The sequence below is a fragment of the Epinephelus moara genome, chromosome 10, assembly GCF_006386435.1.
Source record: "Epinephelus moara isolate mb chromosome 10, YSFRI_EMoa_1.0, whole genome shotgun sequence".
Taxonomy (NCBI): domain Eukaryota; kingdom Metazoa; phylum Chordata; class Actinopteri; order Perciformes; family Serranidae; genus Epinephelus; species Epinephelus moara.
In genome coordinates, this window is record NC_065515.1 from 11841283 (window position 1) to 11866949 (window position 25667).

General features: G+C 41.1%; 1 long non-coding RNA gene across 2 annotated transcripts in view; it reads left to right on the forward strand.

Moving 5' to 3' along the window:
• Positions 1 to 7887: 7887 nt before the first annotated feature.
• Positions 7888 to 25667, forward strand: part of LOC126397243 (uncharacterized) — a 49721-nt gene continuing 31941 nt past the window's right edge. Inside the window, exons 1-2 of one of the 2 annotated variants that reach the window (XR_007570629.1) lie at positions 7888 to 8008; positions 23676 to 23853. This is a non-coding gene — a long non-coding RNA (uncharacterized LOC126397243). Of the gene's footprint in view, positions 8009 to 11731; positions 13424 to 23675; positions 23854 to 25667 lie in introns of those variants that run through there. The other variant, XR_007570628.1, reaches the window with a different exon arrangement.

A 25667-nucleotide genomic window follows, 5' to 3' on the forward strand; every position in this document is an offset into this window, starting at 1 on the left:
AGGCTTCAACCTCACCATCTGCGTCACCACTTTCCCGTCTCCAAAATGTTCGTAAGCGTGGGTCAAAATTTCTCCCATCAAGTCTGTTTTTATACATTGTTTTGTGGCCTGGGGATTAATTAATGAAGCAGTTTCACGTTAAACAATTGTCATTTTTCTGACGCTGCCATTCATGGAGAGCTGCTGACTACCGTAGCTGATGAGCATTTGCAAAAATGCAAAAACGCAAATGGCCCTATCTGGACCCAGTGTTTGGTTTGTTCATTCTGGGCTACTGTAAAAACATGGCAGTCTCTGTACACGACAACCCATTTCCTTTGCAGAGATAAACGGCTCATTCTAAGGTAATAAAAATACAACGATTCTTATTTCGAGGTGATTTTACACTAAAGAAAACATATTTATTTTATCAAATTCCGTTTCTGCCAGTATATTCCCCTTAATCCTACATTCTGGACCTTTAAAGTATGAGGCATTTATTAATGAAAATCAAATGTGATTTTAATGGCATTAGTGTATGTATACACCTGCAGGGAACATATCATTTCTATGTCTTTGGAAATCTATATAATCAGTTTCATAGTGGAGTTTATTTTCAAGACTGATATAAATATAAATGCAGGAAACAACATTCAGATTCACTAACACAGTGTGCTCCCTTGCCTTTGAGTTTAACGACTTTATTAATCCCTTAAACGTCCAACAAATAAACACAACCACCAGGGACATCTAAAGGCTCACTTTCATCTGCTATTCTCAGCTCAGTATTATAGTATTTCTGATGTGCATGAAGCCATTACAGCAGCCACAGAGGAACATTGGTTCACAGCAACACTGAGTGGAAAAATATCATTATACTTCCTGCACAATACTGAGCAGACAAGGGCACAAGTTAAGACATATTCCCTTCTAAATTAAGAAATTATATAAAACTAAAGTATATTTAGACTATTAATGTATCCAGCAGCGCAGTTTTAATTTCACCAACGCGCTCCCACTCCACATCTCTAATTAAAATGTAAAATGTTATCCGTCTTAGCTCCTTGTTCTTCCTCAATACCCCCGAACACCTCTGTGAGATCCTCCTAATGATAATCTCCATGTTTCATGCTCCCACCATCATGTATCTTAACATTTCATTGGATGAAAACAAACATTATGCAAATGTCGAAGCTTAAAGTCTCAGATATGCTCCTCTTCCTCTCTACTTTGGCATTAAAACACAAAGACACCAGGGAGGGGCCGAGAGGGAGGGAGGGGGGATTTGATGTAATCATGAAGTAAAGTATTATTTTTCCATTTAGATGGATAAAAATAAGGGAATACTTTATAATACCAGCGTTGTTATCTTCAAACCTGTAGACAAAGTGTGATCTGTGTAATTTGTTGCTGTATTATGTTGTATGATCTCTGAGCTCCAGATTATCATAAAGCATGAGGTGTCTGAGGAATAGTGTGGCACAAGGACGACATCTCTGGGTGCACTGATGCATCCTCCATGTGTGTGGTATGCTTGGTCACTCAGGATGAGAGTGATTGTCCACACACACACACACACACACACACAAACACACTGGCCTGTACATGCATTATAATGTCAGCTCATCCTCTATAAGGCGGAGGCCCCTGTGCCTCCAACAGCGCGGCGTTTCCAGCAGCACGCCCTCCAAAAGATCCTTTTACCAAAATCATTCACCACATTCAAATCTGTGTTTAGCATGTGCGTCCATGTTATTTGGGTGGTCTGCAGAAGTTGATTGAATTCCCACTCTCTGCTAATTGGTGGCACCCCTTCTGCTGAAGATGTGTCTGATCCTTTGCCCCGTGAATTTGCGCACGAGAGCATGACATTTCAATGAGGGCTGCGAGTCTGATCAAATGGAGCTTTGTGCGACGAGGCAACAGCATCTCTGGCGGGCATGTATGCACCAGCGGGCAGGCATCTGTAAACATAAATCACACAAAATTAGTTGTTCAGCTCAATATCAAACTCTGGGTGGTTGTTTGATCCTTGTGAGTCTCGCTGATCCATCTCCAGCCTTTACCCTACGGCAATTAGTTTGTGACATCCTGAGCGAGGGGACATGGAGCGATCAGGCTTTAATTAGGATTTCACTTTTGCACATTACCTTTAGATAAATAAAGGTGCCTGTTTCTCTGTTTCTTGCTGTTACTGATGATAAAAATACCATATGTTTGGAGCGATGTGACGAACCAGAGCATCTGTTATGACCTCTTTACATGTGGATAGTGCAAGAGATGTATGTTGTTTCATTTACTGGAATAACATCATCTACCATATGGGATAACAAGGACAGTTGTAACACCTTGAATTACTAACATGGGCAACAAGGACGCAGGAGCTGTTGACAAAATCATGAGTTTTTATTTACCCTCAAAAAATGCATTAAAATTACAGACCAAGAAATGAACAACTAGGCCTATAAAAGAGGTCGACATAACAAAACTATACTCAATAAAATTAGCTAAACAATGTATTAACTGAACAAACTGACCTGACTGAGCATATATACTGGCTTGGCCAAACCAATTAATACACAAGCGGTAACCAAAATGGACGGCGACTACAACTAAACAACAAGGCAAAACCTAATAAACCCAAATCCCCCCCCATGACATGGCAGCACGTGGTTTGGTCCAATGAGTTGGCTCCAGGATTTAAGAGTCCTCAGCCCTTGGCCACGCCTTTTGCTCCACCAGGAAGAGACGTCCCCAAACAACCACGGTAACTCAAACACAAAGAAACAGGTGATTAATATCAAACAATTAGCCTGTGTAGCCTTGCAATGGTAGAATGTCTACACTTAAATTAAACAATGTAAGGTTAAAAGGAAATAAGCAGATGCTAAAGTGTGACTTGGGGAAACATTATCATGTGTGGCTGTGACCATCACACTAGTTGACATGAGGCAAAAACATGGCTGGCACTGCTGGAATGGTTGTAACCTCTTTGTTGTAACACCTTGTTCCAACCGTCCCAAGTTTCATTGATATTTTAAATACCTAAAGACCTACATAAACTACATTACATGCTAAGTCCATGTTAATCAGTTGCATGCTAATTTATTCAGTGGAAAAGCCCGTCTAACGCCAAGAAAAAAATTAAGCTACAAAAATCCCAAACAGAGCAGAAAGCAGAAAATTAAGGACTCATCTGATGAAGATGAATTCTGATCTGTGTGCCTGAGGAGCCACTCCAGTTTGAGGGAGGCGTGGCTTCAGTGCTGGTCCTGTAGATGGCACAGATGTACATCACCTTTACTCTTATCACCTCTGTGACTCGATATGTTTCCATCAATGTGGACTACAGCTTGTAATTTGAGGCTCCCTCTGTTTTTGTCATCTAATTTGAAAAAAGGTGATCATTATTTTTTTTTAAAAAAATCACAATAACATGAATGATTAATAATTATCTTCATTTTGAGTATTTAATTATATAAATTTTAGACATGTTAGAACCGTCCCTACACACTGGGACGGTTCTAACAGTGGAGTGACCATATTTAAATCAATTATACAACCTGTAGGCAGACGTATTTTACAAGACTATACTTAAAGCTCCAGTGTGTAGGATTTAGGGGGATAAATGAGCAGAAATGGAACATAATATGATGAGTTTGTTTTCTTTAGTGTATAATCACCTGAAATTTGAATTGTTTTTGTTACTGTTTCATTATTTACCTTACAATGAGCCGTTTATGTACAGTGAGCAGATCTTCATTTACGGAGATCACCATTTTAAGCCGCCATGTTTCTACAACAGCCCAGACCAGACAAACCAAACACTGGCTCGAGATAGGGCCATTAACATTTTGGCGTTTTTGCTTGGGCCACCATAGCTAGCAGCCCCACCATGACGGGCAGTGTCGAAAAAACACACTTATGTGTGTAAAATTACTTTAAGTGTTTTTACCAGTTTTAATCACCTGGTCTGTTTGTTCTAGAGAGGAGGACACCTGTGAGGATAATTCGTCTCCAGGTAAAAACCTCCTGAACATCTGGATCTTCAGTTGTCAGAGAAAAAAGGTGAGCATGCATTAGCCAAACAAACGCCAAACAGCACAGGTGGAACACTTGATTTGTAATGTGAAACTGCTTTATTCAGTAAGGATTTTTGGTTTCAATCACTGAGCCCATTTGAGAGAATGAATGAATGACTTTATTTAGAGCAAAACAAACAAAACATCAACAGACATGCTCGATAAGGAGGAGGGAGAAGTGTACACTTATATAATCCCACCCCCTTCTCACTGTTCATGTCTCATTTTAAAAAGGAAATTGTCAACAACTATCCCAAACTAATTTATTAGAGCTTATTAGAACTAATTTATACATTTGTTTTGGAGAGGAGGAGACCACTGTTCCTGGTGAAAACCACCTGAACAGATCAGAAAAGAAAAGGGTAGGGACACATCGGCAGGTGGGAGAGTGGCCCGTCTGGGACATGACAAACAGCATAGGAGAAACACTGATTTTCTTTTTACTTGAAACTGCTTTATTCAGTGTTTTTACCAGTTTTAATCGCCTGGAGAGGAAGAGACCTCTGCAGATAATGCAGCTCCCTTCTGAACAATGAACACTGCAAGAATATTAACCTGGAGATGTTACTTGATGCCAATAAATCCCCCTAAATCTTGCACACTGGACCTTTGAATACATTGTTGTTGTAGTTAATACACTGAAGTTTAAGATATCAAATTGACTATTCCAGCGTAAATGTTTGTGATTTATTGGGAAAATCTCAACATTAGCCCTCGATCACATGTATAAAAATGTCCAGAAATAAGTGAAATATTGTGTACATTTGCCCAACCTCTCCGACATTGAACTGTCAGTCACGCTGTGAGAAGAAACGTCTCTGTCTGGGTGGAAAAACACTTCCATAATGATCATCTTTGACACAAATGCTAATCCCTCTGCCATGTTAGCCATCTGTGGCTGAAGTGGAGGGGCAGAAATTACTGAGGAAAATGGACACAAATAAAATGCTAATTCACCACGGGCTACAAGTGGTTCCCCTCCCTCGGCTCAGCTCGGGGGGCCTCTCGGTTCCCACACCACTTCCCTGTGTCTCTCCCAGGGTGCTGCTGGGATACCGGCGGCTGCTCCGGAGCCCGCAGCAGGGATGCAGCCCTCCCATTGGCTCGTCTTTGTTTGCCCCCATGCATGGTATTCATCGGCTGATTTGAATATATGCAAATGTTGCAATGGTGCCCCGTCAAAGGAAACTCCCACCGCCACTGTGTTTTTCTCCCCCTCTCTCTCTCTCTCTCTCTCTCTCTCTCTCTCTCTCTCTCTCTCTCTCTCCCGTCTCCCTTCATTTTCCCCGCTCTTTTCCTTTTTGTCTCTTCTAACTGCTGCAGTGAGGGGGGAGCTGTGGGAACCAGCTATGGAGGGCCAGATCTGCTTTGTCACAGGGATTTATTTAGTAGTGGAACTCATGACTGTTAATTACCAGACACAGAAATACTGTATATCATAAGGAGGAGAGAAACTGATCACCCGTTAACGTCTGTGCTTCTGACGATCAAACCAAATATCACAGTCAGATATGATGCTGCCAGACAGATGCATGTGTGTTTTGTCTTTCCAAACAAACAGCGTGTTTCATGTGGCAACGAATACATATTGTGTACATATTTAAACTTGACGCCAGAGCGCTGACTGTAAAACCCAAAAGAAAGCACGACTGTTGAAGTCTCATTTTTGTACTTGAGGCCAAAATATGAACACAGTGTGGTCTCGTATAGGCCTTTTTTAACAGCATATTCAGACTCTTCTAACATTAGCAATGACACTGCTCTTGAACGTGACAGTGAGCCAGCGTGCAAATTACCAGCACTCTTCATGTGAAGCAACTAAATGCAATGCAGCCATCATTCTTATATTGTTTCCACTAGGGCCTTTGTGATATTGTGGGGTTGACTATTCACTTTTTCTTTCTTTATTAAGACAAATAACACACACAACACACAGCACGGTACATGGATATCTGGAGGTCATGTAGTCGTGGCTAAGCCTCCCTCTGGCCACCATGTTAGACCTGTCATTAGCATGTTAACTGATTCCCCAAAATATGTCATTCATACACACATCCACACACATCTCCAGAAATACTGTAACACATAAAACAGACAAACGCATGCTGACACACACAGAAACTCACAAGCATAGACATGCACACAAATGTGCATTGAGTAGGAGTGTGTGCAGTGAACAAAATAATATTCACAACAATGACATTTTGGATAAATAATCATCTGTAATGTGGATATAATGACAAATTGGATAGAGGCAGATGATAGGACAGTTAGAGCAGTCTTGTTAAGTAAAGAAAATGACGTCACTTCACTGTAATGCAGCCTTTAAACTGAGGAACAGGCAACAATGACAGTGTTAGGCCATCCAAAATCTAAGATATCTAGTTTCATATCACATACAATACCAATATATTGACCCTGATTTCCACCTGTGCTTTCCCTGCCGTGGTAAAAAAGGTTTTGAGCATTTAAAAAGCAACATTTCTGCATTTATTCCCCCAGTTTTCAGATTTAAAAAAGCCATCTTACATGATGTCCCAACCACAGATACACTCCTTCCTCTGTATAATTCCCTGCATCACAGTAGAGCTGTGGCTTTATCAAATATGATTGTTTGTGCTGCACACATCACACACAAACGAAGCCTATCTGCATACAGGCTTCACATCTGCATATATCCGCTCACTGTATCTGGCTCGTCTGTTCTCGGGGGGTCCACGTCCACGTACAGAGGAGAATTAGCTCGGGCCTGACTCTGCTGTCATGTGTTAAGCCGTCACTCTGGCTCGTCCTCACACAGATTCTGGATTTGGACGACATGATTCGTCGAGCACTTATACTGTAATTACGCAAATGTATGCTGCTAATTCTATTTTGCTGAGTGTTTGTGGCATAGATGATCCCAGGGATGATCCAGCGGGCACAGATGGGTGATGTGCTTGCACACAAAGGCATGCACAAGTGTCAGTTGGCACCTAAAGGGCTTGATTGTACTGTATGTCTTTTCCCTCTCTGTATGTGCATAATTCAAATGAACAATATTAGATATCTCTCTCTTTACACAAACTCTTACTCACTTATTTTTGATCTTAAAAATCTTAAACCCATTATTTTGTTCTAAATCTACATCTCCTCCTCTATGATATGTACATATATTTATGAAGCCTGTATTTTTCATTTAAAGGAAATGTATGAAATAATGTATTTAACCTGGACTCACCTCATCATCCTTATTTTTAATGATAAGAAGAAGCCCCTCATGTTTTGTAAATCCATAAGCATGCCCAGGAGAGGATTTCTGGTGACATTATCCATCTATAAAAATACAGAATTATCAAAAACACTTTATAAATTACAGTAAAAATACCAGTGAATGCCACTAAATTTTAAAAACAAATATTTACATGCCTGTATTTATTTATTTATTAACAGTAAAATCAGATTTTGCTCCATATTGTCATTTTTTTCTTGGACAAATCTCAAAGTGAAACTATATTTTCCTCATTTTGTCTTGAAATGCTGCTTTAAATTAAAAAAAAAAAGCACATTGTTTTGGAGTGTGTTTCCTTCAGTACTGATAAATTGCAATCGTTATAATTGATAAGCTGCATATGTAAATGTGCCCAGGCCTACATACAGTGCACCACCACCTCCCCCCAAATGCATTTGCTCTGTGCATTAACGTGTTTTGAATGACAATCGGTGCGCACTGGCGCTGCGCTTGAACTTGACCGGCGGAACTGCCTGGGAAAAGAGGCGCGACTTTGGCCCTTTGCTCCTCTCCTTTATGGAGTGGAGGCTGTTAAGACTGATGTCAGCGCTCATTAGCATAAACTTCAGCCTGTTCCCAATTAAACCAGGAAAGCAGCGCGAGCACCAGTCTGTTTTCACGTGGAGGGGAATGAACCAACATCTCCCAGTCTCTCTGGGCATCACAAGAAGCTGCAGTAAGTGGATGTTTTCTTTAATTTCAACAGTGTTTAATTTTAAAATTATTTTCAAAGTGTTTTTGTGGTTTTAAAATATGCAGAATTAATCTACAGATTTAGCCATTTTTTTGCTTTCTGTTCCTGAATGTGAGCCTTGCTGATGTGGGGATGATGATGTCCATGTGGCACCTGCACTTTGTCTCTTGCTTCCTGCCTGCAGGCCTAAACCTGAAAGAAATGTGCTGCATGCCTCAGCATCTTTGATGTCTTTTATGAGTCTGGAGGTTTTATTCCAGCACTGGTTTACCTTATTGATACAGTTATGTGCTGCTCTCCTGAAAGCTTTTGCATTAGGCCAATAGATCATTGCTGTTAAGTGTATAAAGTACAGTAGCAGGCCTTTATTTGGTCACGTCAGCCTAATGCAGGAGGCTTTAGGTGACACAAAAAGATCTCCTTACTCACCTGTTATTAGTTTTTGTGGGACTTGTGTCTGTAATAGCAAAATGAATATATTGAAGTATTAATGAGCTAAAACATGGCATTTTTATAAACTGCTTACTGTATATGCATTTTTATTCCCAGTGAAAAATGCTCCCATCATGCAGCTGTGTCTGCAGCAGATGAGGCAGCACTCTTTGACTAAGGAAACCAATAGCGCTTTACATCCCTATAAGCGTATCAACACATCTATAATGCTGCTGCAGTCGCTTAAATAGCACCAAGAAATTCATATAGATTGAAGAGAGCTGCAGTGCAGACACCTGCTGATCTTGTAATGCAGCTCAAATCATGAATACATTTTGAAATGTTCAGTCTTCACGAGGATTTCCAGACGTGATAAAATATTGTAGCAGGATTATAGACATCTGTAGATTTTTACATGTCAGTGTTCACTATATTTGTTCTCTGGAAACTAGCCCCCATTATCACAAAAAACTAACTTATCACAATCAAGTGCTATTAGGTGCTAATTTGAGGTCATGACAGAAGGAAGGACAAATATTTGCTCCCTGCTGGTCTTCATGCGTGACCTCTGACACCCCGGTGTCCCAGTGTCAGGTCAAGCCTCTTTGAAGAGCGGCCATTACAATTCCCAGAAGTGGCCACTTGAATTGGTCAGTTATTATCAATTGAACCCAACAGGGCTCAGTGTGGTCACGCATGACGACATGACAGGCACACAAATCTCACAGATATGAATGAATGAATTTAAGGTGGGAGAGTTAGGATTTGGATTTGTCTGCCTGAGTGGTGTATCTGTCTGTGTGTGGCTTTACAGTGACAACCAGTTTATTCAAATACATATAAAAAGATGGGAATTATTAAAGAAGAATTAAAACTATCTGTTCTCATGGAAATCACAGAAGATTATGGATTATGCCAGATAATCAGGTGACAGTTAAGGAATGTAAAAACTGAAGAATATTTCAGTCGATATTTTTGGCACATTAGTGAAATTATCAACACATACACATATGACATTATTCAGTAGATGGCACTTAACAGATTATTTAATGAATCAATAAATAAATACATTAATTTATAAAATAAATAAATACTTTTAAAAAATTCTGGGTTTTAAAAGGGGACATGACCAGTCCTGCTTTAGCTTTTCCAAACTAAAGCAAAATTAAAACAACATTTAATAATAAATATATATACAAATACATATATTAGTAATTTAGAAATTTAGAAGATAATGAGGCTCAGTGCTCTGTGTTCAGTAAATATGCATTTGCGCTGAAATATCTTTGGTATTTTGGTTGTGTTTGGCTGATTCTTGCGTTTTACTGCCTTTAGAGACCAAAATATAATACTTCAAGTTATTATAAATTATTATTTTTGATGTATTTTATGTGTGAAAAAAACGTATTTGTACCACATTCTTCTTATATGTGAAGCTGAAGTCTGAAGGAAGAATAATCAGCATATTTTTATCTGTTGCTGCTAAATTTCTTTTACAGCTTCTATTCATTAATTCGGGCACACTTTCGCCATAAACTCAACACGCTACTGATTCCAGAAATGTCCAGAAATGTAGGATTATGTGTTAATTGGCAAAAATGGAACCCCACAAATCATATTAAGACAACACTGAATATTTCTTTTTAGTAACAAAGAATAAAACTACAGGATTTATTGTGTCAAAAAATAAAAATTGCATCGACATAAATTCTGTTTTTTACTTAAATATAAATTTTTGTGAGCCATAAATGCAGGTTTTGAGGCTTTGGTGAATTTATGTCATCATCTGCTCCTTTACGTGTCTTTACTTTTCATAAACGCTCTCCTTTTTTAACTGTAATAACACAAGCAAATAAAAGACACAAGAAATCCTCCATATTTTTATGAATCTAAAACATTTTATAATATTAATACACATTTTATATGTGATGTTACAGCTCTGAGAGAGACTATAGCCTGTTGTTTTAATAATGGCCTAAATGCTGACATCACACTGTTGTGTACTGTCACAGGTTTACTTCTCCATGTCCGTCATTATTTAAAGGCGAGTCACATTTTTTCAGCATAGTTGTAAAATTACAGGATGATTTCTTTAATTCTGCATCAGCACGTGGGCCTCTACACCGGGTTATTATCCGATGCAGTCCACTACTGTAGGGCCTTAATAAAGATCCAATATTCATCTTTATACCTCTCTCTGCCTTTTTGTTATTTACGTTTTAGCATTTACCACCAGCATTTCTTTAACTTTAAATACATGTAGAGTATTTATAAAAGGCCTGTCACCTCCTGCTTCACACACACGATCACTTTATCTGCACAGTTTACACCTGTAAAATATTCGGCTGCACACATTTAGTCGCTGTGTTTCTAAAACAATGTTGCCATATTGTTTTAAGGGGTTTTATGCCGTAATGTAGTGGAGTTTTCAACGTGCTGAGGATTTAGGCCAGTCAGACCTGAGACAGGCCCGAGCTGCAGTGCTGCCTCTCGGCCAATAGGTGTCACTGTTCCGCGCCAATATTCCTGGTGTGCACTGAGATGTTTGATTGGTAATACAGTGTTGTGCGATGTGGAGTTTGTGGAGGACACTGTGTTTTTGCTGTTGCTCTCCATGATGTTGTTTGTATAGATTTTTTGTTTGTTTGAATGCGCAGTCCTCATTAGACCATATATGATTATGGACGTATAATAAGACTCTTTATTTTAAAAGGCTATTTTTAGAGCTCAAATAACAGTTGGTTTGTCATTTAAATCTCAGCTCCTTGCACACTTTTGTGGCTTATTCTATAGAGGAAAATAAAGTAAAAGATAAATGTAGGCCTGGGTCTGTAGATATGAAATATAACTTAATTCAAATGTCTTATTTTGTGCGTAAAGTCAAGCTTTACTTTCAATATCGTCATAGATTTGATTGAAAGGAAACTAGAATCTTAATTTAATTCCATGTGTCAGACTGGATTTTACCTATACTGGAGATTACATAGGCCTAATTGCTGTAGTAATAACAATAATAATAATAATAATAATAATAATAATAATACATTTTATTAGTCTGCTTTAAAGCGTAAAATAATAATTTTCAAAAGTAGAATAAAGAAAAAGTGTAGAATATTAAATAGTGGATGGTCTATTTGGCTTCTTCTTCTTTTTTTTTTTATTAATTTATTTTTTTTTAATCATCATTTGCACCAAAAAAGCTTTGGGGCTTCCAAGTAATGAAGAATATAGTTTCTTGGATAGATTTTATCATGGTCTAATTTTCAGTAAATTCTGCTAAATTGGCCTCTGGACACACACATAACACACACTGATTTTTTATTTACTTTATTTATTTATTTTTCATTCACAGTGCCATTTAAAAATTAGCTTTAAAAATCCATCTAAAATGCAACAAAATAAAGATGTGCCTGTAAGTGCACCAATCCGTCCTGTTGAGCCCCACGAGCGAGCCTGGCGCATTGGATAACATATTTGGATTAACCTATCCCTGCGCCTGACGTCAGCGCGTAAACAATCACGCTCATTTACAGGGCTGGTTTCGTTGCACGCAGCGTTGACTCTCCTCTGTGTGTATGCACAGTCTGTAGTTCTTTTTTTTTACTGGCTTAATTCAGTAGTTTTCACTCTGTCTGTGATTGACATCTGGCACATGAATGTCCACCGTGCGCTCCGTTACGCACAGAGAGAAAGGGAGACGTCGCAGCACGTAAAGCAACGTGACCCGCAGGAGCTCCGGGGAAGCATCTGCTCCTCCTGGCGCTGCTGAGGCTGCGGCAACAGCTTCACACACTCGGCTGCTGCGTGCTGCGCTCATTCGTCCCCATCCCTCACAGATCGGTTCTGTTTTACGCATTTTTTCCTGCAGCCTGATTAGAAACGTGAGGACACTACAACATTTAAATCGCTGCTGCTGGTTAATGGCTCGCTGTGGCTGTGTCGTCCTGCAAGCTGTTGACTCAGGTGCTTCAGTCAGGCAAGGTGCAGGTTTGGAGATCACTGTTGAGTCGAGGTCTCACTCCTGCCCCAATGCTGACTCTGTGCCCGGTGCCATCAGGACCTGAGTGTGCTCAGTGTGCAGCTGACTGTGAGGAGACAGGGGGAGGATGGATATGATGGAGTGTGCAGGGGATGGAGAGTGTTGGTATCTTCTGTGGCACATTGGTGATAACACCCTCTGGCAGTGGTGTGCAGTAACATCACGTGGCGTCGCGCTAAAGCTTTTTGATGCATCCTTCCCTCCACCCGACAAATTCCCCCTAAAATTGGGGATCTGTTGCCTCCTAAAGGTCCTCAGCGGTGCCTTCCTTCCTTCCTCCACCTCCACCACCACCTCCACCCCTTCCTCCCTGCACCGACGCGCAGCCACAGAAGCTGCAGCCACGTCGCTCACCACGTCTATCAAATGCTGCCAGAACCGATGCCGGGTGCAACTAAAGAGGGAGACGCGTCATTCAAACAGAACAATGGACACCAGTTCACAATGGTCAACGCATAAGCGGTGCGAAATGTGTTTGGGTTTCTGTGCACGTCATCCCTATAGCAGCCGGTGTGTGTGTGTGCATGTGTGTGTGTGTGAGGGAGAGAGAGGTGGAGAGAGAGAGGAGAGGAGGGGACCAGCGACGCAGCAGCTCCGCGCACACACTGTCATCCGCGGCTGCTGAGGAGATGTTGGGATGCGGGAGCGGGATGCTGCTGGCAGCGGTGTCGCCTCGGCCTCGGCTTGTTTTCGGCCACTGATGATGCACAAGTCATGTCAGTGCGTAAAACTAAATCCTGTAGGCTGGATCAGCTCGTGGTGATGATGATTCTCAGGCAGTGAAGGCGTGCGGCGTTTGGGTTTCTCCCTGGACTCCTGGCTGTGATAGTTTGGCTTCACTTTGAGAGACGGTGATAGAAACTTGTATTTAAAATGCTGAATGGACTCGAACCGGAGTTGCGGGATTTATTCAAAGTTTATGGCGTGTAAGTATGATTTATGAATGTTTTATTTGTGGATTTACAGGCTGTGAGAATGTGGATGCTATAATAATAATAATATAATCATGATATAATAATATAAAGTTGCAGGAAATAGGCACAAAAATAATGTTAAATAACAGCACAACGCTCCAGTAAGACTGACATTATGGTTAAATTTAAACTGATAGTGAACTGATATAGGCCTGAGCCCCAAAGTGCTGAGTGGCAGCAGGCTGCTCCATCCCATATTAGCGGCGGGAGCATCCATTGAGCGGTGATGAGGCGGGCTGAGTGGCCCCAGAGCTGTGCGTTTATAAAGCAAACAGTTGTGTGATTGTTAGCAGAGCCTGGGAAAATGTCCCCTCGGCTGGGAGGTGGAGGGACTTGACGCCAGAGCCTCTTGTTAAGAAGACTTGTGTGCTCCCAGACAGCATTGTGATGCTAATGAGCACCAGCACGTTGTTGAACTTGATGTTGACTTTTTTTCTTTCTTTCCTTGAGCGAGGTTTTTTTTTCTTCTTTCTCTTTTCTTTCTTTTCTTTCTTTCTGTTTCTGGTCACTTATTTGTGGGAAAATCTTCTCCGGAGCTACAGTGTGAAATTAATTAATCAGGCCTTTGCAGTTTATCCACAATAGAGAGACATCAAATTCTGGGAAACACACAGTCACTTTATTTAGTTTTTTTTTAGTGTAAATGTTGAAGTTTATTTGTCAAACTTTCTTTAAAGAGAGAGAGAAGACACTGACATGGTTTTTTTTTTTCTGGATATATATTTCCATGGATAGGAGATCTCTTCTGTCTTAAACCAAAATGAATAGTTGGGCTAAATCAAATTAAATATCAGATATATTTTTTTATTCAAATACAGAAAACAGTGAGTGTAGCCATTTTTGTAGTTTGAATTTAATTTATAGGCAAAATAAAACTACCAGATTTATACATTTTTAAAAGGATTAAAAGGTAGTTTTTAAATGATAGTCTTTCTTTCTTTCTTTCTTTCTTTCTTTCTTTCTTTCTTTCTTTCTTTCTTTCTTTCTTTCCCATATTGCACAGTGCAACAGGTGTAGGCCTACTGTAAACTGAGCTGCCACATTATCACCCACCTATATACACATCAAATTAAAACACATATTTTCTCATGCTACATAAAATCAAACTTACAAAAGTGGCGCTGTATTAATTTTTGTAAGGCTGATTTATTAGATTTAACCTGAATTAACTTGAGCACTCAGAGTTTCGCCTCAAATATCGACTTAATAACTGATATTATCACATGTAAAATTCGGCTTATATAAATATAATATTTAGGTATAACGTTAGAGTTAAATCGTGCATTTTATTCTGGCATATACGCCACTTATAGCAAGTAGAAAGCAAAATTAAAATTGTTATTACTTCTAAATCTGTCTATACATTCAGATCATCTTTCTCAGTGCGATTTATTTCATTATTTTATTTAAAAAAATAGTTGAAATGGAAAACTGTCACTGTATGTGAGCTGCTGTGTCACACTGTTAAATGACTCCTCGATCAGAATATTAAAATTATTTCCTCACGTTTTAAACGGCTGCTCAGGTTTAATTTCTTAATTTATTTTATAAGATTTTATTTGTAGGTTTAGCTGTGCCTGAACAAATCCAAATTATTTAAATATTCTTCTTTTAACCCTCTGATTTCAAAAACAGCGCCGTGAATTAATTTCATTCGTTTCAGCACCAAGGACAGAGACTGTACTTTTCACTGGAGGTGCTGAACTCGGGTCTGTACTGTCAGGATATGTTTAATACGACGGGTTTAATACATGAAACTGAAGCTTTATTTACAAGCATATTTTGATTTTCTTTTTTAAGTTTATTTATGACAGAATAAAAGACAAAATGAGACATAAAGATTTATTTCTTTTCCGGTTTGAATCCGGCGTGTTTAACAAACAAAATAAACAAAACAATATGTCAGGTGAGGTCATTATTACATGACTGATGTCTGATTATTATTGTTTAAGATGTCTAAGACAAATAAGCAAAGGATAATACAGTGCACGTGACATGCACAGACTACAATACACTAGAATAGAATAGAAAAGGAGTCAGTTTGAGATGCCCCTTGTTACAGCACACACCTTACTGTACTGTGTGTCTCACAGGACGTGACGCAGTCAGGGGGCGTGTCCAGATGGATTCACGTGAGGCTGATGAGAGGCAGAGCTGAGAGTCAATCAGCATTAATGTAGGCTACAGTACGATTATGTTTTCAGCAGGGGCAGAGGCAGAGCCAAAAAATCTGACACACACACACACACACACACACACACACACACACACTTTGACTTTTGACCTTACAGTTAAAATTTCTTTTTAATTCTCCACTTAATCAAAACATTTTAAAATAAATAATATTTATTTCTATATAAATATTATTTCTACCAGTTTTTTGTAGAAAATACACAACACTTAATGTCACTTTTTATTTACAGTAGTTATGGCATTAAATCAAAGTTGAGATGATATGAAAATAAAATGAACTGTAATTTCTATCCTGTATTTTTAGTCTCTCAAACAATGGCGACGGCACCGCACCTTAGCAAATATGGAATTAATGAAAGCAGGGTTCTTATTTTGAAAGGTATAAAAAATATTTCCTGTATATCTGCTATTGTGAGAGCCCACAGCCCATAGCTGGAGAAAGGCTGTGATAATTTCATATAAGTATTCCTTCGCAAAGAAACAGCTTTATTCGCTGGTTTGCAGAAAACTGGCTGATTAAAATTCAAATTAGACATAGGACACACACACACACACACACACACACACACACACACACACACACACACACACTGTAACCGTGAAAATATATGCGTCTCCTTATTTCGCATTTGAATTGAACTTTGTGTCATCTATGATTTTAAATAAAATTCATATTTTTGAATTCATCGTACAGTGTGTGCTGTGGAGCTCTGACATGTGCAGCTGAAGGTTGATACGCCAACATAATAGGCTCCTATTAACACAGCAGCAGTGGCTGTGGTGTAGTCCAATGATTTAAAGCGCACAGTGATGCTTTAATCTGCATTTAGTCCATTTAACGTGCTGAAATTTCTAATTAAAACATAAATGTGGCGCGTTTTTGAGAGTCGTTTTAGCCAAAATACAAAAAATACAAAATAATAGAATAATACTGATCGTTTTCTGTGTTAAATAAAATTCAGATGATTTAGATTTTTAATAAAAAGTGTAATTTATGCTGCAAACTCTGACGCTTTTCTATTTAAATGTCTGGTCCAGTAACCTGCAGGTTGTTCTGTCCTGTAACCTGCACCTTGCTGACTCCACGTGACTCCCTGCTCGCTCAGTTTTCCTTCATAGGAACAAACTTTCTGTCCTTATTTACACAGACAGGGTGTGGCTGAAAGACGGATGCTTTATTGTCAACCAATCTTTAAGCAGGGCCAGTTGTGTGATGTATTGCCCAGGGCCTGTCATCCAGTCAGGTGACTGTGCTGTTGTTGCACATGTTGCACCCTGTACCTTTATTCAGGACAAAGCTATTATGGTTATTATTGATTTGAATACTGTAGCTGTTGTGCTGTACAGTTTCTGCGCTGAGTTTAAAAGCGGTGCATGATGGGTGTTTAGTGCATCATAGAAATGTTAAATTACTCCTCACTTTGTTTGAGAAGCTCTGGAGACCCCATTGGTGGCTTTAAGAAGGGTCCTTGGACCCCATATTGAGATCCAGGAACCATTTACGCACGCGGTGCCTGTTTATGTGTTGGATAAGTTTGGCAGCATTTATTTAAAAGCCTGTCTCGTGATGTCAACTCGTCTCTGTGAATCTCTCACTGTCTCTACCTTGTGTTGTCTCTGCCTGTCCGCTACGTCCACCCCTCATCTCTGGTGCTCACCCATGTGTGTGTGCGTGTGTGTGTGTGTGCCAATGAGCATGCCTAATTCTGTGGACACCGCGCGTCTCCCCTGGCAGTCTGACCCCGAGGCCCCCCGGGCGGCCCTCCGCCTCCTGCGCCCCCTCACATCTGACACTCTGATAGCCGAGGCGCTTTCTCCTTCCTCACTCTCATTTTCTCTTCCCCGGGCCCTGCTGCAGTGTTTTTGACAGCCCGGAATGGACGTTATATTCCTCGATTATTTCTCCATGGATTCGCGTGCATACACACACACGCACACACACACACAGGAGGGTGGTGCTGTGCGTAAAATGGGCTTTGTTTTCGCATATGTGCCGGCATCTCCACATGGTCGGAGACAGGGAGCATTAGGAGCCGGGGAGAGAGGCTTTCATCCCGGATTGAGACTAGAAGAATATCTCTGCCGCATTAAAGCCTGCTGGATTTTAATAATTTTGTATTATTTGATAACGAAGCAGGCGCCACTGTCCGATTATGGAAACTGCCGTTCCAAATAGGCTGAACATGTGAGTATGCTGTATGTCTAACCTCATTCAAATGACTTCTATCACCAAGGAGATACTTATTAATAAAAATACAGCGTCTGCACATTTGAAGAATAATTATTAATGGAAGAACAGTTGAAATAACCTGCTTTAATTTGCTTTATCTTGCCTACAACATCATGTGAGTTGCACGCTAGCATCATAACAGAATGACTTGTGCCATCATGTTCATACAGATGCCAGATTACTGTATTTTATCCAGGTGTTTGTCCTGATGCTTATCTGGGATCTTCATTTTTTCCAGCAGTAAAATTTTGATTTAAACTCTCAGCATTACATCTGTATATTTATGGAGCATACTAACCATGTTTGGGTGTTTACAGAGGATTATAAAGGCTAGTTTGTCCCGCTTCAACTTGTCAGCATGTCACCAACTAATCCAACAGTGACATCCAGTGAGGCTGGACTTGTTCCACCGGCTCATGCTGTTGACATTCAGCCTGAAGCCCCCCTCTACTGTGCGCCACATGGCCTCTTTTGGTAGTTTGTCATACTTTCAAACAATTCATGGATTAATTCACTCAACTCGGAAACTATGGTCTATGGTCTGAGATGGGTCGATGTGAGCTGGCATTTAAAAAAAACAATAAGATGGTTGTTTGTGAGGGCCTGTGGTGTGATCATGTAGGGAGGAACAGTGTCTCTTATATGAGAATATGAGGTGTGTTATCACCAGGAGCTCAAGCTGGACATGATAGGGTGAAGTTAGTGGGTGAATGTGTGCTGTTATTAAGGTTATTAGTGGCGTGGAGCCTTCCTGTTCCGCTTGTTGATGGATGACAGGTGAATGTGTCATCCTCCTCCTGCAGCTGGATGACTTCACCCTGCAGATGCTCGTCAGGCTTGTGGTGCAGGAAGTCCCCACTGCTTTAAAGTATAGAAATGATGAATCATGTGGGGTTAAATTGCATGCAGAGGCTACTTGTGTTGAGAATGATACACTTTGTAGCCTAATGCTGATATGGTGATGGAGGTTCACTGCCCATCAGCTCTGAGCTGCTCCAAAGACACTCTGAGGACACGGTTTTTCTAAAATTACGCATTATGCGTAAAAGCGATAATACAACAGGATGTTACCTATAACCTGCTCTGTGCATGCGCGCAGTTATGTGTGTGTATTCGAGATAGAGAGACAGGCAGAGTCAGAAGAAGAGAGAGAGGCGTACGCATGCAGGCGGAATGCAATGGCTCCATGTGACCACAACACAAGCAGCTCCGGCGGCGGCGGCGGCCCCTTTAAGAGACGTGGGTTAGTTTTTCTCTTTGGTTATCTAGCTGTATGAGTTTATGTAATATCATAAAGCTAGAGAACCGAATGTATAAACTAATTCTGCAGTCGTCACGGCGGAGGGAGCCGGGAACCGGGACCGATGGTGGAGGCGGGGGTGCTGCCGGAGCCGATGGATGGATGCAGCCTGCACGGAGGACTGGGAGCCCGCGGCAGCGTCCGTGCATCGCACCGAGAAACGCCTCCTGCTTCCCTGGACGTGTGCCGGTGCAGAGGAGCACGCCGCCCCTTAACAAACACGGATTCATAGCGTTAGATTTCTTTCACGGGGGAATGCGTGGAGTGACAGTAGTTAGCAACCGGAGACAGGCTCCATTCATAGAGTGATGATGATGATGGTGAGGAGGAGGAGGAGGTGGAGGGCGACTCGGCAGTGGTGCTTCTGCTCCTAACGGAACATGCCTTCCTTTTAAACACACAGCAGCTCATAAGTAGCGTGTTTAGATGCTTTTCTGTTGACTGAGCAGTTATTTGGATGCTGATAACCAGGAGGCGAGGTGAACACGGTTTGTAGCTGGCGAAGCACCTGATTGGACGACTCCGGGGAGTCACGTGTTCCACCAGTAGCCCCCATATCCTCATGCTCTCATGCTGCTGGCCTATCTGAGTAGTAATATGGAAAAGAGCTTTAACAATCAGAGCTAATGCACTTTGTTTGTGTTGTGCTCCTGCAGATGCATGCTGCTTTAAAAAAAGTTGATGGTGGGAGCTTGGCTGTGCCATGACAGGCTGGCTTGATGCATTTTGCACCATACTGTGCCACTGCTGGATACAAATAATCCCACCATCAGGTGCATTCTCAGGGCTTAGTGTGTGTGGTGCTGTACAGTGGATCAGTACAGCAAAAAAAGATCAGGGGGATGTGTAGCAGGTCGTCAAAGTAATGTGTCACAGGTTATGAGGTGGAGAGGAAGACAATATTGTGATTCGGTAGGTGTTTGTCAGAGGGATCATCTGGTATCCCTGGATTTAGCCTGATTGATGCGCTTATTAACAGCAGCTTCAGGCTTCATGCACAAGGAGGACAGAACAAAATGATGTCTCACACTGCTGCTGAGGGAGAGGACAGTGGGGCGTCGGGGGAGACATCATGCACACCTTTGTAGCAAACAAACGCACCCCTAGTTTAGCTACATTTGCTGATAAGCAGGTTGTCATAGGTGTAGTTTAAAAGCAGCATGCTGTGTGTTACACATTAGTTGCTGATGTGTATATCCTCTAATCAAAGACTTGGCAGTGTCAACTCATCACCTATAAGTGTGGTAGCAGGTTGAGTGGAGATATTTCGGAGACAGCATTAGGATAGGGCAGGGTCGTCCAGGTCGTCCAGAGACCGCACTGATTTCCACCAGGCCTGTTTTATAATGCTGTTTGGGCTGCACATCATCTTCCTCTTTCTCCACTCCATCCGAGTCAGAGAGGAGCTCCTGTCTGGCTCCAGTGCTGCCTGAGTGATAGGTTGCACTCTGAAGTGGAGCCTGTTGAATTTTAAACAAGCCAATTCCGTGTTAGCCGCTAAAGCTGTGTAGCTGTTCTGTGTGGTGGCTCTGCTGTGCACAGTGGAGAGTGTGTAGCAGCACAGAGAGTAATGGTGCTACTGTTAGTAGGCCCCGGCTTACTGCGTCACAGAGCAGGGGCAGGTGGAGAAGGAGCTAGCAGGGGAATGCTTTCTCTCGCTTTTGTGGCAGCATGCTGCTATTCTGCTGTATGTGTGTGTACGTACTGTGAGTGTATGCCAGTGCTGTGTGATGTGTGGCGATGGGCTGTAAACCTCAGTTGTCTGCTCTTGTAATTATGATGTTAATGATCATTTCGGGCTATCAGTGTGAGCTGTGCTGTGATACTTTTGGTAGTTTAATAGAGCGTGGAGCAAATGAATGTTTTCATCAAGGAAACACTGCAGGAGAGTCAGGGTGCCCATGTCTCTATTTTAATGTAGCAGGAGCCTGTAAATTGTACTGTAGTGTCCCATGGAGACATTTTTTTTAAATACACAGAATTAAAACTTGTATTCTTTCATCTTGAATATACACATAAGCTTTGTAGTGGCAGTCATTGTGGTACAGTGATTTTATCTGTGTGCAGAATCTGCTCAGTATTTTGCAAATGCACGTCCCCTCTATCCTTTTAAGGGATAATTGCGACATTAAGCTAAAGCATTAATAATACAGCATGGCTCCATTTGATTTGACAATGGTGGTTTTGTGCTGCGACTTACACCAACTGCCACGCCAACAGCACCACCCTCCCAGCCCTTCGCCCAGTAGAAATTAATGCATTGCTGAGGGGTAATAAATGGAGGATATGGGGAGAGCCCTTTGAGATTGAAATGCAGTCTGAGAGGCAGGCTAGACGTTGGTTTTTCCCACATTAATATGTGTCTGTCTGGGCCCTCTCCACCATCAGGAGGAGGCCCTCAGCACCAGATGGAGCCCAGTCTAGTCTACGTCTAGTCTGCCAACACCTGCCATAAGGCTGCGATGCACTTCCTATTGTCTTGGATTGTGATTTCTGCATTAGTGCATCTATCTGAATTTTTATTGTTTCACCTGCTCGGATTTATTCTGAGAGGAATTAACACACTTATGAACCAAAAAAAAAAAAAAGACGATAGAGGTTGGAAATGATGTGGAAGGAATGAGTGAGAAGATAAGAGAGTAGGAGAGGAGATGTGTTTATGCACGCACGCCGTGCATTTCTAACCAACCTGTCATGTCTGTAGCCTTTCCTGCTGGAGCGTAGATATGTCAGTATGTCCCTCCCATCCCTCTCTCTTCCTCCACCACTCCTCCTCTGCACTGTATTGATAACGTTGAATATTTTGCACGTTGTGGTTGTCTCATAGGCTTCGAGTGTTTGTTGACAAAGATGTTGGAACAAAGCAGCCATCCTGTACACTGTCCTACACACAGCAGAGCCATTGTTTTAGGTCTACAGCCCTGCTGCATTTCCAAGCTACCATCCTATAGATGTTATCTCGCGTGTGTCACACTTGGCCAGCAGATTGCAGAGCTGTGTGTGTATGAGTGTGTGTGTGTGTGCGCACATGTTTTTGTACATTTTGCACATGTGCTTCTCTGCATTTGTTTACGTGTGTGTGCCACTGAATGTTGTTTCTGTGCCCTCAGTGCTTAATTTTTCGTCTCTGCAGAGCACAATAAACATGAGAGCATAATGTCGGTTACAGAAATTGTTTTTTTATAATGTGGAGTCAGGCTACACAGTTTTGATCGCAGTGTGTGACTTGTATTTTCACAAAAGCTGCCTCTGAAAATGACAGAATTTCTGATTCAGAGTGCTTCCAGGAATTATTTTCCCATTATTTCCTTCATTTTATGATGTTTTTAGGAGTGGTAGATTTTCACTTAAAATTTTTGCCTTTTTTATTTTTATTTAAGCTCCACACACTTGACTGTTATCATGATTATTGTTATTATTATTCTGATTATTATCGCCATTATTACACTTTGATTCAGATCTGAGACTATTTATGGCTCATGGTCTATTTGATTCCATATCACTAAAGTCCATATTCCAGCGTTATCAATTTTCTATTATCATTTTACCTTGAATTGCAATGGCCTATATAAACCTTTTCTCTGAACTTATGAATTCTGGGTTTGGTAGCCTAGCAACAGCCTCTGACCCATGCAAGGGAAAGAGAAAAAAAAATTGAAAGGCTGACGTGCAGGCTTTAAACCCGCAAAGGACATCAGGTTTCAGCGGATGTAATCTTTGAGTATTTTGTGTAATCGCTTGTGAAGTGTGTTTGTGAGTGTGTGTATGTATGTGTGTGTATGTGTGTGTGTGTGTTGCAGAGACTGGTATTGTCATGCATTTACCGCTGACAGTTGAAATCAGAAATAAATAAACTTTCCACATATAAGTCGCACAATATGACACTGCTGTATTTTTTATTTTACAGCTTTACAATTTGCATTATTTTCTTTATCGTAGTAGGATACATTAAATTATTTTCTTTGACTACTTTAAATGTGCAAAATCATGGTTATTAATAATTACAGCAGATTTATGTGTTTGGCATTTCCTGTTTTTCATTTCCAGGTTAATTTCTAAATTTTGTCGTGTAGTTTTTACAAGCTAAATACTTTTTTTTAATCAATAGAAACCCAGATAATATAAGGAAATGGCCATCGTAGTATTTATTTTTGACTTTTTATTTGAAAAACAAAATAGCAAACTTAATTTTGACGTGTTCAGTTTATTTTTTTGAAGTGAAAATATCCAAAATCTTGTTTGCAGAATGTCTAATAGTATTATATTATTAGTAATACTACAATTTAAGCATACAAATTGATTTTTAAATTCATCCAACATACCTTAATGGTTTCCTTAGAGGATTTCAAGTGTGGCCAAAATGTTTATTGACATTAATTTGCACTCAGGAGCACTGTGTAAGAGAAATTAAAGGTGAATCAGACATTAGTCTTGCTGCAGGAATGGACCCTCTCTCAACGCCATGCTTTATGTTTTTGCAGGAATCTGTGGAGTGCAGACAGAAGCCCAGTCACACAGAAACACACACACTCCCCATCTGCAGGCCTGCGTCTGAACTTGCAGGACAGCAGGTCAGAGGAGACACACACCACCTCCCGCTCTGAAGGTCAGAGGTCACAGAGTGGGTCACTCTGGGGCTCCATCACTCCAGACTTACAGGTGAGACTTCACAATAATCCTCCTCTGTGTGCTGTCACACCCTCACACTACAGACACACTTGAACTTGAACTATTCACACATTATTGTTCTTTGAAACAATCACTGAAGCTGGTGATGCAGTTTGTGTTGAGGCCTGAAAAGTTGCACAGCGTTATTTTTACAAGTGTGCGTTAAAAAAAGAAGTCCTGGTTTCATCTTCACAAAACATCTCATTCTTTACATGTGCACCTTCTCGCTTGCTCTCCTCACCCTCACACTCGCCGGCCTCTTGCCCCCTGCTTTATAACGTCTGATCCAATTTGTTAGATTCTTCGGTTTTGGCAGATAAGACACAGGGTGGCCACTTGTGTAATCTATATTTTAATTCCTTTGTCCATGCTTTTTTATCCCTTTAAGGATACATGGGTTGAGGTGGTGGGGGGGTCGGCCTGGTGTGTGCGTAAGGTGTGCTCATGTGGAAAGACTGCCAGGGTGGCTAAGTCCCTCACTCGTCTAATTCCCCTCCCTCTGAACTCCTCCCCAAGTACTTACTTTTCTGTCCTCTGCTCTCTGTCCAGGCCTTCACCCACACTTACATGGAAACTTTTTTTTGGTTTTTCATTCTGTATTTTGAGTTTGGGAAAAAGTTTCTGGATGCATCATAATACCTCTGTGAATTTTTCTGCAGTTCTCCAAGACGTATGTAACACAGTCTAAAACAAAACAAAAAACAAGTTACTTTTTAATCCCAACACGTTGAAGTTTGTTGCTTCAACTTTACTTCTTCCATCAGATTTCCTGCCTGATTATTGTAAAGGAAAAGTGCTTTTTTACTGTTGGACTGCAGCAGATCTTCGGCTGTTTGCAGTATCGCATTTTAACCAACTTATCACAGTATATATGTCGTTACAAACTAGTATCCACAGAAATTTTGGCCCCTGTTGTCACAGTTACTCTTGGGGATGGATTACTAAAAGGGCCTACAGCGCACAGGCCCAGGGGCCAAAAGTGTCAGATGCCACCGTGGCCTTCACCTGCAAAAATGTCTCTCAAATTTACACGTACAGCCCAGGAAGAGATTCAACATGACCAAAAAGAGATGAAAGGGAGCCACAAAGAGACACAAAATTACCTCTTAGAGACACAAAACAACTACAAGGAGACACAAAACCACAAAACGATGCATAGCGACTACAAAGAGACACAAAACAGCAACAAAAAAGAGGCAAACCACCATTAAGTCTGTGTGTCTTACTCTTGTGTAGGAGAGGTGGTGGGCCATTTTGCATATCTGTGCCCAGGGGCCCTTTGTCTCATAACCCGCCCATGGCTACTCTGCTAACTAGTTGTCAAAACCTTCCAAGCTGTAGATTTTTATAACAGTGCATAATGCAGAAGATGATGGACAGCTGAAACTAGAACTAGGTGACTCACTCACTTCCCTCTCAGCTTCCCCTCTCAGTGTTGAGTGACACGACTAAAGATTACCTTCGCTATCCTAACAGCTGCTGCGGCGGGCCATCAAGGCCGAGAATGCCGCTCAGCTCGTGCATGTTCAACCTCCTGCGGAGAACAAAGTAGACGGAGTGATGGAGGGAGCGTTGGAGAGGGGAGGAGAGGGAGACGAAGCCCCATCCGCAGAGATTGAGGTCCGTCATCGGGGAGAAACAGAAGAAGTGATTTTTTTTCCCCCTTTATTTCCCTCCAGGGTTAGATGAGCGTTCTGTGACATTGGCCTATTTCTATATCAGCATGCCCCCCCAGAGAAAGAGTTGCGTTTGAGAATCAGACAAGGGAAGATCAGAGGAGATTTCACAGCCTGTGGCTATCCTCC